The following is a 10,000-nucleotide window of genomic DNA, read 5'->3' as shown; positions in this document are numbered from 1 at the left end:
GATGTTCAAATGTGTCCTGCAGTTCACACTATGACGCGCAGTTAACTGCGTTCTTCATCGACCCGCGAGCCAAGTGATCCACCGTCCAGGGTAATAGTTTATTATTACACCACACGTTAGTGGTAACAAAAATGTTACGACATCAAAATTTTTAAATAAATTAAATCATTACGAAAAAAAGTAATAAACGATTACCGCATGTTGACGTATATATACATATATATATATATATATGTCCGGTCTGCGTACAACACCACAGTTGACGTTCGCGAGAGTTCAAAGACTATAATCCGTCTATATAATACGGAGGAGGAGAGGATAAGCTGTAACGGCGCGGATTTTTATGCCGGTCGAAGCGCAACTCTCTCCTCTACAAAATAGTAGACGTTGATAATCTCAAACATTTTAAATACGCGACGCGAGATCGAAATAATAGATCTCTCCTGTGTGTGTGTGTGTGACGTAAACTGGACACATATATATATATATACATATATATTATAATTGTTGTTACATGTTAACGGATTATTTTTGTTATACATGTTTGTATGTATATATACCATACCAACATATATACACGTTAATGATCCTTCCGCAGGTTCCCCTACGGAAACCTTGTTACGACTTTTACTTCCTCTAAATGATCAAGTTTGGTCAACTTCCCAGCAACGCCGACGGCCGTGAAGCCACCGCGTGTCGGTCCGAAGACCTCACTAAATCATTCAATCGGTAGTAGCGACGGGCGGTGTGTACAAAGGGCAGGGACGTAATCAACGCGAGCTTATGACTCGCGCTTACTAGGAATTCCTCGTTTATGGGGGATAATTGCAAACCCCAATCCCCAGCACGAAGGAGTTTCAACGGGTTGCCCGGGCCTCTAGGCCAAGGAGAACATGCTGATTCCTTCAGTGTAGCGCGCGTGCGGCCCAGGACATCTAAGGGCATCACAGACCTGTTATTGCTCAATCTCGTGCGGCTCGAAACCGCCGGTCCCTCTAAGAAGAATTTTAATACGTCGCCAGTGAGTTGCGCGACCGCGAACGGCCGCGCGCACCTAAATGACGACGCCTATTTAGCAGGCTAGAGTCTCGTTCGTTACCGGAATTAACCAGACAAATCGCTCCACCAACTAAGAACGGCCATGCACCACCACCCACCGAATCAAGAAAGAGCTGTTAATCTGTCAATCCTTCCGGTGTCCGGGCCTGGTGAGATTTCCCGTGTTGAGTCAAATTAAGCCGCAGGCTCCACTCCTGGTGGTGCCCTTCCGTCAATTCCTTTAAGTTTCAGCTTTGCAACCATACTCCCCCCGGAGTCCAAAATCTTTGGTTTCCCGGAAGCTGCCCGCCGAGCCATTGTAGTAACGTCGGCGGATCGCTAGATGACATATTTACGGTTAGAACTAGGGCGGTATCTAATCGCCTTCGAACCTCTAACTTTCGTTCTTGATTGATGAAAACACCTTTGGCAAATGCTTTCGCTGATGTTCGTCTTGCGACGATCCAAGAATTTCACCTCTAACGTCGCAATACGAATGCCCCCAGTTATCCCTATTAATCATTACCTCGGAGTTCTGAAAACCAACAAAATAGAACCGAGATCATATTCTATTATTCCATGCACGAAATATTCAAGCAGCATTTTGAGCCCGCTTTGAGCACTCTAATTTGTTCAAAGTAAAATTGTCGGCCCACCTCGACACTCACTGAAGAGCATCGCGATAGGATTTTTATATTGAACCGTACTTTTACATACGATTCACCGACGATATGCTCCGCAAACGTGTCAGTATCGATTCGGATGAATCGCACCGACAGTGCGTAGCACAAATGCAACTACGAGCTTTTTAACCGCAACAATTTTAGTATACGCTATTGGAGCTGGAGTTACCGCGGCTGCTGGCACCAGACTTGCCCTCCAATTGTTCCTCGTTAAAATATTTAAAGTGTACTCATTCCGATTACGAGGCCTCGTAAGAGTCCCGTATCGTTATTTTTCGTCACTACCTCCCCGTGCCGGGAGTGGGTAATTTGCGCGCCTGCTGCCTTCCTTGGATGTGGTAGCCGTTTCTCAGGCTCCCTCTCCGGAATCGAACCCTGATTCCCCGTTACCCGTGACAACCATGGTAGTCGCAGAAACTACCATCGAAAGTTGATAAGGCAGACATTTGAAAGATGCGTCGCCGGTACTGGACCGTGCGATCTGCAAAAGTTATCCAGATTCATCAAAATGTTACGACTTCGGACGCGAGGCCCTCCGCCGATTGGTTTTGATCTAATAAAAGCACTCATCCCATCACTGGTCAGAGTTCTGATTGCATGTATTAGCTCTAGAATTACCACAGTTATCCAAGTAACTGAGTAAGATCTAAGGAACCAAAACTGATATATTGAGCCATTCGCGGTATCGCCTTAATACGGCTTGCACTGAGACATGCATGGCTTAATCTTTGAGACAAGCATATAACTACTGGCAGGATCAACCAGGGAGCCGCCGTGTTCGTAAGAGTCTTGTTTAGAGACACTAAACACTAGCGCGCCGACGCGTGCGCCAACATCATCATCTATGTATGTATATATTTATATACATATTTTGATATATAGATATATAGATAAATAGACGACAGAGACCGGCACACGCGTAAGACACGAGTCGTATACGACTTACACACCATTCGGATGTACCGAAATTAGCGTGGCGTATCGTAGACTGGTGGGGGCCTTTTACTTACCACCGTAAACACACAAACTCGCATACAAACAAGGGTGTTTGTTTGTGCGTGTGAGTGAGTTTACACTACCAGGGTAGCAGGTAAGTGAAAGAAAGCGCGTAAACACGCTGTGTAAATTATACACAGGATGTTTTTTATCGCACCATAAACCGAACGTTCTTACACGACCAGACAAAATCTCACTTTTTTAATATTACTTTTTTTTTTTTAATTCTTTTAACATGGTCGTTTCGTTCAGTTCATTCTCGCGACGCGCCCGGTAAAAGAGAGTTAAACCCGCAACCAATACAGAAATAAAACTATCAAAACGCTTGTCTGGCGCTAAACTGACCCGCAATGAAAATTGCGTTATCAGTTTTGCGATATGACTGCATTAAGATAGTTTTAAAACTGTATATCGTTGGGGGCACAACTTGCTCTTTTTTTTTATTCGTATAAACACACATTATCCGAAATATATCAATCAGCGCCACACGTACAGGAAAAAACAGTATCGCCTCCTTCCTCCTTGCAATTATATTGTCACTTATACCACAAGAGTCCAATTCCGAAAGTAAGATGATTCCGAATTGAACATGGTTTTGACAATATCTGCAAGTAAATACGGAGTTACGACGTGCTTATATTTCCCCGGTGGGCAAAGATTGACTGTTTCCTCGTCTGTCACGTCAAACCGTGCAAAAAAACCATCACACGCAACGCGTAAACTAGGAACAAAGTGCAACTAACTAACCACCATCCCTGGTGTAATAAAACTTTGCCGCCGCCGCCACCACCCCGACGACCCACAGTGAAGTGAGCAAAGTTTTCAGTTTCCTTAACCCGTCTTCCTCGTCGATCGTCAGCGGCGCGGGAGAGACGTGTTACTATCTCAACTATGCCACACACCAGCCAAGATGTCTCTGAAAAGCAAAAATTCTCTTCTATAGGTACGTACGTATACATACTTATAGGTACTTGTAAGTACTTACTTATATATAAATACCTAAACTTTAGAGAGTAGGTATTTATATAAAAGTACATATATAATATAAAAGATATGACCGAATCTCATATCTTTATTATTATTTATTTAAAAATTTTGCTGCGGCCAAATAAGCGCCAAATAAAAAATAAAAATAATGACTAGTCATAAAATGGTATGTAGAGTTCGAAAAACAACAAAAATTCAAAATCTAATGCGTACTCAATGAAATAAACAAAAAAAAACTCATTGTGTACGCATTAGACAGACCCCCCCCCCCCCCCCTCCTCACCCCACCGCCCCCGAGCCGCCATTCCCTCCTCATGTTCACCCCATTTTAAATTGTACTAAATAATAAAGTAAAACAAAACAAAAAGATTCCTATTTTAGGTATCGGGCCACCAAATGTTGGAACAACATACCTCCACCAATCAGAATATTAAAAAGTAAGCCTCAATTTAAAATTAAATTACGCCAATACCTATTAGAAACTCAAAAACGAAGTGCCTAAAACTTAACCCCACCTGACCACACCATTACCTGCCGTTACCTATCCACTTGCGCTCACATCTTAAAAATTAATAAGTATAATAACTAAGTGTCATATTTTTTTTGCAAATATTTACAGTACCTACATACATACATACAGTACAAATATATGTAATATGCATAAGTATATATTTATTTAGGTTAGGTTGTTTTTTTCCCTCCCTCCTTCGTATAACTAACACCCCCCCCCCCCCCCCCCCCCCACATACACACACACCCTCCGGCCCATTCACCGTATAAAAACAAAAGCTAAATAAGGTTAGGTTAGGTTAGGTTTTTTTTTCCCCCTCCCTCCTTCGTATTACTAACCCCCCCCCCCCCTCCCACACACGCCCTCCGGCCCCTTTACCGTATAAAAACAAAAGGTAGATAAGGTTAGGTTAGGTCATGTTAGGTTAGGTTTGGTCATGTTAGGTTAGGTTTGGTATAGGTTAGGTTAGGTTAGGTTTTTTTTTCCCCCTCTCTCCTTCGTATTACTAACCCCCCCCCCCCCCCCCCCCCCCACACACACGCCCTCCGGCCCCTTTACCGTATAAAAACAAAAGGTAGATAAGGTTAGGTCAGGCCATGTTAGGTTAGGTTTAGCTTAGGTTAGGTTAGCTCCCCCCCCCAACCACACACACACTCCGGCCCCTTTACCGTATAAAAAGAAAAGGTAGATAAGATCTTTTTATACGGTAAAGGGGCCGGAGTGTGTGTGTGGTTGGGGGGGGACCTAACCTAACCTAAGCTAAACCTAACCTAACCTAATCTACCTTTTGTTTTTATACGGTAAAGGGGCTGGAGGGTGTGTGTGTGTGTGTGGGGGTGGGGGGGGGGGAGAAGTAATACGAAGGAGGGAGGAAAAAAAACAACCTAACCTAACCTATACCAAACCTAACCTAACATGACCAAACCTAACCTAACATGACCTAACCTAACCTTATCTACCTTTTGTTTTTATACGGTAAAGTGGCCGGAGGGCGTGTGTGTGGGAGGGGGGGGGGGGGGGGGGAGGTTAGTTATACGAAGGAGGGAGGGGAAAAAAACAACCTAACCTAAATAAATATATACTTATGCATATTACATATATTTGTACTGTATGTATGTAGGTACTGTAACCTAACATGACCAAACCTAACCTAACATGACCTAACCTAACCTTATCTACACCACACCATAAAGTCCACACCAACCACACACACACACTCCGGCCCCTTTACCGTATAAAAAGAAAAGGTACATAAGGTTAGGTCAGATTAGGTTAGGTTAGATTAGGTTAGGTCATGTAAGGTTAGGTTAGGTTAGGTTAGGTTAGGTTTGTTTTTTTCTCCTCTTATTATCGTTTTTTGCCAAAAACTTAATTATATATAGGTCTGTTTTAAAACAATTAATATAGTACCTTCTCTCATATTACAGGTGTGAAGCAGTCTGGCTCAACAATGTTTACGTGTCTCTTTCCCAGACAGGAACAATCCCGCAATTCACACATTGCTGCCATCATCCTTGTCTGAAATCAGGATAAGTTTAATTTTCATTTATTTATTGCATACATATTATTACCTATTGCCTAATATCTAAATTTAGTAGTCCATGTATACTTCCGAAAATAATTTAAAATACATTACAATCATTTGTTTCGCAGTCACAGTAAATAGTAGTTATTCAATGTAAATAACTATACTAAAAATAACAATAAGGATTAAAATATTATATTAAAAAATACAGTGATGTCAATAAACAAATAATAATAATAATAATAATCGAATTTGAAATATCGTGAGTCATACTAACATGTAAATAACTATACTAATAATAACAATAAGGATTAGAATATTGCAGTGATGTCAATAAACAAATTATTAGAATTTAAAATATCCTGAGTCATACTAACACTAAGTAATAATAATAACTAGCTTGTAATTAGCTAAATACTAATAATGTCAATTCACTAAATCATTCCATTATATTGAGACAAAGGTAAAAAGGTTAGATTAGGTTAGGTCATATTTAATGCAACTTATAATATTTTTTTGTTAAGAACTTCATTTATGATACAAGCTTTTACTTTTATTTCCACAGGCAACTAATACTAGTCGAGACAATTCTACAACCCCAAAAAAATTTACATTGGTTTACCACCTACTGTTTCCATCATCAGATGGTACCATAATATTGCATTGTCACCCAACATACATATCTATGCAAGTTTGTATGGTAATGTATATCATATATTTTTTTTAGATTTTTTTCATTCCGTTATTTGAGAAGTTACAGGGGGGGGACACACACATTTTACCACCATTTGAAGACCTATCCATAGATATCCCACACGTATGGGTTGGATGAAAAAAGATTTTTTGAGTTACAGTTCTAAGTATGGGGAACCCCCAAAATTTATTGTTTTATCTCTATTTTTGTGTGAAAATCTTAATGCGGTTCATAGAATACATCTACTTACCAAGTTTGAACAGTATAGCTCTTATAGTTTCGGAAAAAAGTGGCTGTGACATAAACGGACAGACAGACAGACAGACGGACATGATGAATCTATAAGGGTTCCGTTTTTTGACATTTGGCTATGGAACCCTAAAAATCAGCTATTAAATTAACTGACATACACTCTTGCGTGGAATAACACTCTTTATGAGCAAGTGTGCCTTGATAAACACATAAACAATCATTGTTTGTTACAAAACAGAAAAAGAAAATTAAATAAATCCACTGTGCCGCTGACTTGACATATATTGGACCACCCAACGGATCACACCACAGTATACAGACAAACATCTAATTAACATCAATCCCCACCAGTAAAAACAACTTTAATTTAACTCACATTCATTATCCGCATGCATGCAAACTGACACTCCAAACCATCTGCCACGGACTGGACCGACGGGCGAGGCATTAACTCTTCTTCTTCTCCTTTTTCCTGGCTATTTATCCCAGTTTATTTGGGGTCAGCCCTCCCCTAGTAATCCTTCGCCACATCACACGGTTGTGGGTTGTCTGTTCTGTTCTGTTTCTCTCTTGCATATCGTTTCGTTATATACGGTATTCGGTAAGTTTTTCGTAAGCACCAAGGGGTGGCAACCTTAAAAGTACCATGGATATAATCGTTTCTTATTATGTCCATTATTATTACTCCTCCAGACCGGCGTACCATCTTCATTTGTGTGGTGTTCATCTGTTTTCCTCATCGGTCATTCTCAACTAGCGTTTTGTGCCCGTTTCTTATCGGCACCGATGTACCTACTCGCAAAACATTTATACGCAACACATACACACATACGACGACACACATAACGACGTTACTGTACTTTTATTCATATATTATGTCTCAAAAACTTTCTTTTAAAATAAAATTCAACGAAGTAAGGAAAAAATTTGATTTTGACGGCCGGTGTCACTGTCAACGGTGAGTTTTTTTTTTTTTTTTTTTGTACTCTATGATTTTCTGCCTGAATGGTGCCTTCGAAGTTGGAACTCGCGGCTGTACATTTGTTTTATTTCAATTTCCGCTCTCATCCACTGACGGAAATGTCATGACAGACTATATTTCGATTCCTTATCATATTAAAGTGCAGTCCAGACGGGACAATTTTTTTCCCATCTGATCAAATTGTCCGATCGACAATTCATGCTGCGAGCCGATTTCGATCGCCGATTATGACAAATATTACCGATAAACTGAGATTGGTATCAATTTGTCGTTTGGGGGCATTCTTTATTTATTTAGAGCGCTCAAATATCACCATAAAACTAAAATTTATTATTTTATTGATTCAATTGGATATTGACGCCAATCTCTCATCGGTCGATTTGATCACCCCGTCTGGGCTCCACTTAAGCTTTTAATATTTATTTATTTATTTATTTATTTATTAAGTATTTCAACAAGGAAACAATTTTTTTTATATCATATCATTGATGTTTCCCACACCGTGCGTTTCATTTTGTCCGTCCCGTTGTCCAGCATCAATATCAATATAAGTACAAAAAAATATATTAAAATAAAACACAAGTACATCTATCTGCACTCTATTTTTTTTTTTTTTTTTTTTTTTTTTTTTTTTAAAGTCCAGCGAGTTGGTAACCTGCCATCTGTAGAGTAAAAAGTGCCAAGTTTACTAGGCTACTCACCGCTAGATAGCGCTGTGTTTTTATTAACTACAGCGCCATCTTTTATCCTCTATCCTCTCTTTAGTATCAGGCTACCTTACGTACAAGGTGGCGTTTTTAACTTCAGCATTGTTCGTAGCGGATCTATATTATATTCGTATAGTTAGGTGATATACTGATATCGCATGAGCTAATGTGCTTAACCTCAACTTGTTAGCTGTCAAATTCTATACTTTTTTTTGTAAACAATTAATGCGAACATATTTTTTGGACAAATACGAAAATGACACAGTCCAGTGCTCTAAATTGCAAGAATAACGGTGTACAAAAGATTGAAATCGAAACCTAGGAAGAATGCCTTAAGAATTAAAAACTTTACAGCAAAAGGCACATCTCGTTTATGTTCAATGCATTTGAAGTCAGATGATTCGGACAAAGCAAATAAAACACGAGTAAGTTGTTTTTAATCTTTTATCTTTTCTTGAAATAGCGTTTAGTTGAACAGCAGTTAAACAAGAAATCTTTGTTGTTGCAGGTTACGAGTCAAAAGAGATTTTTTTTAAAGAAAACTGCATTATCATCAATTTCACGTCAGCGGCTTGAAAGAAGGTGCCAGAGAAAGTTACCATTTGAACAAAATGTAACTCCATCAACAAGCCATGAAACTCTAACTCTGTCAACCCATGAAACAAACAATGAAGTCAAAATGTTCGCAAACTCCATGGAAATAGGCAGTGAAACAGAAATTCTAAAATAATAGTAAGTACATTACTACAGGGACCAATTTGTTTTGTACCAACCTGCTCGGCTCGCCACTCTAACAGCGGTGCCCTACGCGCGTAAGTTCGCGCGTCTGCGCGATGCGCTACCGCCGTTGCTTAGCAACGAATATGCACAACAGATCACCGTACCAAGCTAATTGAAAAATATTATTTGTCTTTGCAGTCCTAGGTGTGTAAGGCAGTATGAATGCAGAGAGTAGCTAAACTCGATAGGCAAGCAAAGAAATGTCACAGTGGCATGGGTACCGGGACATCAGGGAGTAACTGGAAATGAGAAGGCAGACGAGCAGGCTAGGAAAGGGATGGAGACGGAATTCATTGGTCCGGAACCAGCTTTGCCTATGTCAGCCGATGTACATCTACAAGGCAGTATGAAATTCTTCACTTAACTATGTGGAGACAGAAGCTATACTAAGTAATATTTTATAATGTATGCAAAGATTTAAGTATAATTTTTAGTAATATTTGTAACTTCATGCATGTTACAAATATTACACTACACTTAAGTAACTAAATTCAGATACTATACAAATCTAACTGGTTCCCCGCGATACAGGTCTCACTTAGTGCGGGAGTCCCTGGTAAATAATGTGAACTTCATTTAGTTGGTAAATAAATGATTATCTTCTAATTAAAACAAGAAATATTACTTTGCTAATCCGCGAGAAAATAACGTGTTAGTCAATCAGTGCTAACCCGTTATACTTACTTGCGTATTTTTACATGCAATTAATGTTCCCACCCTCCCACCGCAAAAATAAATACGCAAATAAATATAACAACCCACCACCAAAAGTACAAAACTCGACACGGGTTTCGCCTCTCTACGAGGCATCCTCAGGAGATGCGGGAGATGTTGACGGTCTGACA

At 39.7% G+C, this 10,000-nt stretch overlaps 1 long non-coding RNA gene and 2 other non-coding genes across 3 annotated transcripts in view; 1 reads left to right on the top strand and 2 right to left on the bottom strand.

Annotated features, from left to right (window-relative positions):
* The window catches only part of LOC133533504 (5.8S ribosomal RNA), a 157-nt gene extending 64 nt beyond the window's left edge, over nt 1-93 (bottom strand). Inside the window, exon 1 of the ribosomal RNA XR_009801887.1 lies at nt 1-93. This exon is cut by the window's left edge and continues 64 nt beyond it. This is a non-coding gene — a ribosomal RNA (5.8S ribosomal RNA).
* A 488-nt stretch (nt 94-581) lies between these two features.
* LOC133533506 (small subunit ribosomal RNA) lies at nt 582-2,489 on the bottom strand. The gene has a single exon (XR_009801888.1). It is a non-coding gene; the product is annotated as a small subunit ribosomal RNA (ribosomal RNA).
* A 5,821-nt stretch (nt 2,490-8,310) lies between these two features.
* LOC133533502 (uncharacterized) lies at nt 8,311-9,717 on the top strand. Its single transcript, XR_009801885.1, has 3 exons — nt 8,311-8,800; nt 8,884-9,107; nt 9,294-9,717. It is a non-coding gene; the product is annotated as an uncharacterized LOC133533502 (long non-coding RNA).
* Nucleotides 9,718-10,000: the final 283 nt, after the last annotated feature.

Source organism: Cydia pomonella, unplaced genomic scaffold, assembly GCF_033807575.1.
Source record: "Cydia pomonella isolate Wapato2018A unplaced genomic scaffold, ilCydPomo1 PGA_scaffold_171, whole genome shotgun sequence".
Taxonomy (NCBI): Eukaryota; Metazoa; Arthropoda; class Insecta; order Lepidoptera; family Tortricidae; genus Cydia; species Cydia pomonella.
The sequence above is the reverse complement of the archived record's forward strand: the minus strand, read 5'-3'. Positions and strand labels throughout refer to the sequence as shown.